The sequence below is a fragment of the Notolepis coatsorum genome (genome assembly GCF_963971535.1).
Source record: "Notolepis coatsorum genome assembly, chromosome: 1".
Lineage (NCBI taxonomy): Eukaryota > Metazoa > Chordata > Actinopteri > Aulopiformes > Paralepididae > Notolepis > Notolepis coatsorum.
Window position 1 is genome coordinate 249,931,010 of NC_140165.1, and position 6,914 is coordinate 249,937,923.

Genomic DNA, 6,914 nt, shown 5'->3' on the forward strand with positions numbered 1-6,914 from the left:
GTGCTCGAGTTCGCATAACTATCTTGGGTGAATCTTCTTTGAATTCCGTCTGAAAGTCCTCTTTCTCAGCAAGACAAAAGCGGCAACAATATCTGGCACTGAATGATTCTACGAAACCAAACAAACCGTGAATACCAAGGTTGTCACCTGTAACTTGGACAATAGTTCCATACACTGGCTGATCATACAATGGGACCTTAATTCCATCCTTCTCCAGTATTTTAATATCTTCCACAAGTGGAGCAAGTATTTTAGAAAAGCCATGTGTTTTAATGTCTTGGGCATGGAATAAAGCGACCAAATGAATATTAAGCAGAATTGAGTTGTACTTTGGAGAAAAATTACGCAAGGTGAAATAGATTGCTCCTAATTTATGTATTCCCTTTTTACTCCCCAACGGATTCGCGCATTCAAAATCATCATAGAAAAGCTGCACCTGAATTGCATGCTTCTGTTTTGAAAATAGAGGATGACTCTTGAAATACTCTCCATCACACAAGTCATTAAGAAGATCTTCTCTTAAACTGGAATCACTCTGCATCATCTCTTTTATATTAGGGTGTTTGTAAATAAAGTCTAATGTTTTCAAAATTGGGATATAAACACATTTATCAGTAACAACAGCCTGATCATAAGTTCCAGTAGTCCGATTGCGCAGGGTATCAAATCTTGTACCAAGGACATATTCAACTGGGTCTACCCTTCCCCACTTCTCTGTAAAATATTGCCTTCTCTTAGTTTCAGAATTTAAGATACAAAAGGGATTTTCAATTTCTTCATAACACTGATCAATTTTACACTCAACCTCACTTTTGATAGGTTCCTGTAAAGATAGACACTGCTTCACATATTGTTTTGCTTGATTATGGATATCATCAACAATCACTTCCATTGAAGTTACCAAAGAGTTGATTATTGTTTCACCTACACCTGCCACTTTAAGTTCAGCTACTGTTGCAGCACAGCTGTCTACAAGACTATTATTAAGAAGGACTGGAAGGACTGGGTCAGAAGGGGCACTGCCTGATGGAAAGTCATCAACATAACTTTCAGCTAAATGTTCAGCTGTAGAGCGGCCTTCACCAGGATCATCACATGGTTGATGACGTGCTTTAAGATGCTTTCGAAACCCAGAAAAAGTGCAAAAGACATGTAAACAACCAGGCTGACCACATTTAAGACGAAGTGTCCTTCCTGAACAAAGTCCGTGGATCATCCTTAAGTGCCTCATCAGTGAATTGGCATTTGCCTGAGAGTTTTTGCAAATGAAACACAACATCTTATCAAAAAACACTGGAGCATCAGAGGCCTCAAGATAAAATATCTTCTCAGTATCAAAAGTCTGTGCAGCATCAGAGGCCTCAAGATAAAATATCTTCTCAGTATCAAAAGTCTGTGCAGCATCAGAGGCCCGAGATAAAATATCCTCTCAGTATAAAAAAGAAATCAGTGCAGCATCCGAGCCCTCATCTCTTTAACCCTGGGGTTGACATTAGTTGTAGCAGCATCGATCTTGTAAATGGCGGTTTGCAAGAAGTTGTACATATTGGCCAGATCCCGGTTGTATGAGGTACCAAAGACAAAATGAGCTTTGAAAAGCTCATCAAAAGAGGCAAGAGAGTCTGGTGACTTACAAGGGATTGCATGTTTGTCAATCACAATGAAGTACTTGTGAATCACACTCCTCTGGGTCCCCACAGCAAGCAGATAGGGTTGAAGGCTCTCCGTGATGCTGTCCAAATGCCCCTGGATACTGGTCCCAGTCTGTGACAAGAGAACTTCATTAGTCTTGCTATTAAAATTAGTCACGGTTTGCAAACCGTGGTCTTTGCATGATTTCAATCATGCAGGTCAATATCAGGGATGCACGATAATTATCAGGCCGATATCAGCAATTATAACGTCATCCCGATAAAAGTATTGACAGCTCTGATAATAAAAAAAATATATATATTTTTTTTACTTTTTTCTTTTCATGTCAACATTCACACGCACTATATATGCTTATTTAGGATTTGACTTGATTCAACAACAAAGCAGTCGGGGCAAAGGCAAGCCAAAAACGGTCGAAAATGTGGTTATTTGAAGTTTGGATTTTTTTCTTCTCACAACTGAGGTAGGTAGATTACATTTTTAGAGACTAAAGTACCGAAAAAGGTACCGTTGGGTACCGGTATCGATTCACAGGTACCGGTACCGTATCGGTTCAAATGTGAACAGCATCCCTACTGACAAAGCACAATACCTGTTGGTTTTTAGTTGTTCAGGGAAACACATTGTTAATGACATTGACGGATTGTGAATTTTGTGATCGACTCAAATTATATTTATTTGGAAAAATAAATAGTCACTTTATTTGAAGAGTCAAAACTGTTCTCTTGGCTTTGTTTTGTTCATATAGTAACGCTCATGTCATGATAAATCTGGTTAGGTCAAAACTACAGGAATATACATAAAAAAATTTATAATTATAGTACAATAAATATATATATCGGTTATCGGTATCGACCTTGAGGAGCAGAAAGTTATTGGTATCGATATCGGGGTCAACAAATCAATATCGTGCACCCCTAGACAGAACAGTGATCCTTCTTATACTTTAATTCAACTGTAACTAGGGATGCTTGATATTGGCTTTTTTACCGATATACCGATATTGTCCAACTCTTAATTTCCAATACCAATATCAACCGATACCGATATATGCAGGGTTTCCCCCCCAAAAAACTGAATAATTTCAGGTAATTAACATTACATATGTCTTGTTGTGGAATTAACATAACATTATGCATACTTTTGACAATAAATAAAATCAGAATTTGTTCTTACTTGCCTGGGTAAATAAAAGTTGGTTATAGAAATGTAAAAAGAATAATTCATTTTTTTTTTACCGATATTTTCCTATATCACATTTGAATGCCAATATCGGCCGATAATATAGGCAACTGTAACCTTACCTTTATGAACTTCACAAGGGAGTCAATGGCTTCTCTGGCTGAGAGCTTTCCCTGTCTCTTGTTGCGTCCCTGAGGTGATGGTGGCAGGAGGTGGACAAGAAGCAAGAGGGAGGACATTTCACTGTCCCATGCTAAAAATACAAAAAATTAAATAAAAAAAATCAGAAATACATTTGACTAAAAGCTGTGTTTCCATTTGTTTAAAAAACAATTCACCCTTCCATTATTATATTCCTTTAATTCAAGCATACCATTGTTCAGTTCTATTGTGTCTGTTGTGGATTCAGCATTCTGAAGCAGGTCTTGAAGGTCGCCGGTCTGGGTGAGGCCACGGCTTTGTTCAAGGACTTTCTGCCTGCAGAAAGTAGGCCACTTCTCCAGGAACTTTGCAGAGATGTCATCACCAAACATCAGACTGAAATCCTGCTCAATCTGCAGACAAGATGGAATAAAACATGGTTGAAATTTTTTTGTCATACATTGTTAAATAGTAGGGCTGACCCCTATTAATCGATTAGTCGACTAATCGGTCGAAAGGGGCCGTAGTCGACTGGCCAACCTCTTAGTCGAATATAATATTATAAAAAAAAAATATATATATATATATATATATATTATAATTTTTTTCAAAAGAAAAGAGGCATAGAAGCGTGGCTAACGCTAATGGCAGGCATACCAGAGGCTAACTGCCTACGAAAACAGGCACAGAGGCACTGAAAGAGGATTTCATCAGTGGACCAATTGTATGCTTTTGCAGAGGACAAGAAGCCTTCAGTTGACTCCTTCAGACATTAAGCACCCCCCACAGCCCAAATGGAATGATAAAAAAAAAAAAAAAAAAACGTTTTTTTTTTTTTTTTAACAATCCTAGTCGACCATCCAAATCCTTAGTCAGGGACAGCCCTATTAAATAGGTTCACCCTATGACCAGGGATGTGATCTAAATTGTTTAAAAAGGTCATTTTTTATTTCAGTTAGACTTTAATGCAAGCCACATACCATTCCTGTGATGTCTAGGAATCGTGGAAAGGTGGTGAATATTTCAGAGGACTTGATTGGGTCATGCATCATTTCTTGGCGATGGGTGAAGGTCTGTTTCATCTTCTCCTTGATGATTGCTTCATCAGTTGTATGCTTCATCAGTGCACTGGCCTCACGAAACTGGGTGTCTGTGGTTAGCTGGTTTTCCTCAGAGAAGGGGGCTCTGTCGCCAGAACTTGGACCACCTGTAACAGTGTAGAAACCACACATACTGCTGCAATACTTTCCAGTGATATGCATTTACTATAATGATCCATCTTCACAGTTGCTAGATAAACAGTGGACTGGGACAATCAAAATTACATACCGATCAGTGGCTGAACATTACGGCTCTTCTTTTGTCCCTCTGATGCTATCTTTTGAAGTGATTTCACCCTCCATGCCAGAAACCCACTCCCATCTACTGGATTGTAATACTGCTCCTAAAACACAAGAAGTAAAGAGGAAAAAAAAAAAGTTATTTGGTTTAAATGGGCATGTGTAAATGTGTTTATTTCTCTCCTTAAAACTTAACACATGCCCTTCTCTGAAGAATTGCTAAAATCAAGGTCAACAGGTAGGACATCTGTGGTTCTTAAATTGTTGAGGTTAGGAGAAATGGTCAGCATACAGAAATGTTAACAAATATTTAGTTGAAATCGTACTCCGCACAGCCCTTTTAAGCAATTCCAGAGAAGTGAGGAGTAATGGGGTTGGTGTTTTATGTACCATGCATGTGATTGGATAATGTTATGCATAATGTTGTGTTAATTCCACGACAAGAGATATGTAGCCTAATGTTAATTACCTGAAATTATTCCTTTTGGGGGGGGGGGGGGAGAAACCCTGCATATATCGGTATCGGTTGATATCGGTATTGGAAATTAAAGAGTTGGACAATATCGGTATATCGGATATCGGTAAAAAAAAGCCAATATCGAACATCCCTAGAAATTATATAACAAGAATGACCTATAAACATAATAATTGTTAGACTAGAAGTCTTTATTTGTCATGCAGTTTTAACACACACGCAAGATGGGCGACCCACAGGAACACACATGCACTGAGTCGCCGATGAAATGTCTCTCTGCACTTTTCCCTGATGTACTTACATATCCCAAATTGCCCTGGGGATCGGCCAGGTATGGGAATAAGGCAGTGATGCCCTTTGCGTAGTCTTCTTTAACACGCCTTGAAGGACTCGTCCTACAGTGCACACATACACAAGTATGAGATCCAAACAAAAGTATTGCTGTGCCAATGCCTTCTGCACAATCTATGTAAAGCGCTTTGGATAACCATTTATCATTTACCAATTCTGCAAAAAGGAGGATCTTAGTAAAAACCAAAAATGTGTATTGGGTGCGTAATGTTTAGATAACATAATTACCCATGCTCTTTTGCCATGTGCGCAACCAATATCTTCACCATGTCGCGTCTTCTGGTATCCGTTAGGGTTTTCGTCCGAGCATAATCGGCAATGATCCTCTCTCCTCCAGCTGTGTCCCTCAGAATCTTTTCAGTCATCTAAGCGGGAGTAAAAAGGGGGGGGGGGGGAGGACACACATGGATAGACAGTCATTTGGTGGCCAAGTATATTTAACCCTTTCACTGCCACACTAGTACCAGTATGTGGTATACAGTATGTGGTATACAGTATGTGGTACAGTATGTGATAGTAAAGGGTTAACCTTCTGTAGTGCGGCAGTGAAAGGGTTAACCTTCTGTAGTGCGGCAGTGAAAGGGTTAACCTGCTGTTGTGCGGCAGTGAAAGGGTTAAGGTGACAAATGTAAACCATGACCCCCCCCCCACCCCCATTTTCTCCCCAATTGTACTTGGCCATCCCCAATGCCCATGCTACCCCTTTATCAGAGTCACCATCTCCATTTCAAACAGTCATATGCAAAGCTTACCAGAGTGATACGAGTCAGGTCAGCACCGTTTCTTGGAGCAGGACTAGACTGCAAAATGATGGTGTCATCAGACTCCCCCTCATTGTCTGCACCAGAGCTGAGAACGGAGCTTTGGCTGCTGGAGTTGCTTGCAGAGGTCCTCACTGAATCTAACAATCATGTAGACATATAAGTGTGATTAGATAGGAATGTTTGTGACAAGTGTAATGTAAAAAGACCACATTAGATTAGGAAGGATCCACACGTTACATTGGGCATATATACAAAGATCATTTCAAAGTACAAAAATACACAGTACCTGTGTGACATTTTAGGTTAGCCAGGACACGTGTAGCCTTTTTACAACGCATCCGCGTTTCCGGCGCTCTGATTGGCCAGGTCATGTGACATGTGCGCCCAATAGCGTGTTTGCCCATTTCCGCGTCGAACAGCCTGCAAACTACCTGGCGTTCTATCGCCATGCTCTAAGACAAACTCTAACCTTAACCAACTTCGAAGAGTGCCCTTAACCAGTGTAGAAACTTGCCGTCCCACGATTGCCGCTCATGTCACATAACCTGGCCAATCAGAGCGAAAAAAACGGGAACCCGGAAATGTTGTAAAAAGGCTTCAAGCAGCCAGGACTGTATGGATGAGGCTATAAGGCTCCATGTTAGCAACTCACCTTCAGGATTTGAGTCTTGGGGTGAACAAATCTCCAACACACCCAGGTCTGGTTTTTTTAGAAGAAATTGAAACGCCTCGTCGTCGACTTCAGTGTTTGAGTCATCATAGACCTTTAAGTCCAAGGTACTAGGAATTTCAAATTTCTTGGCAACTATAGACAAAACAAGATTGCACAAGCTTATTGATAAATCTGTTGTGCAATTTATTTAATTTGTATTAATTAAAATGTCATAAAATGGGATATTAAAATAGCCACTGAAAATGTGATCATATGAGGAAGATTGACAGCCTTAATTGACATACTTAACACCGGTTCCTGACAGGCAGCGAGCGTGCGAACTGGAGACGAAATCG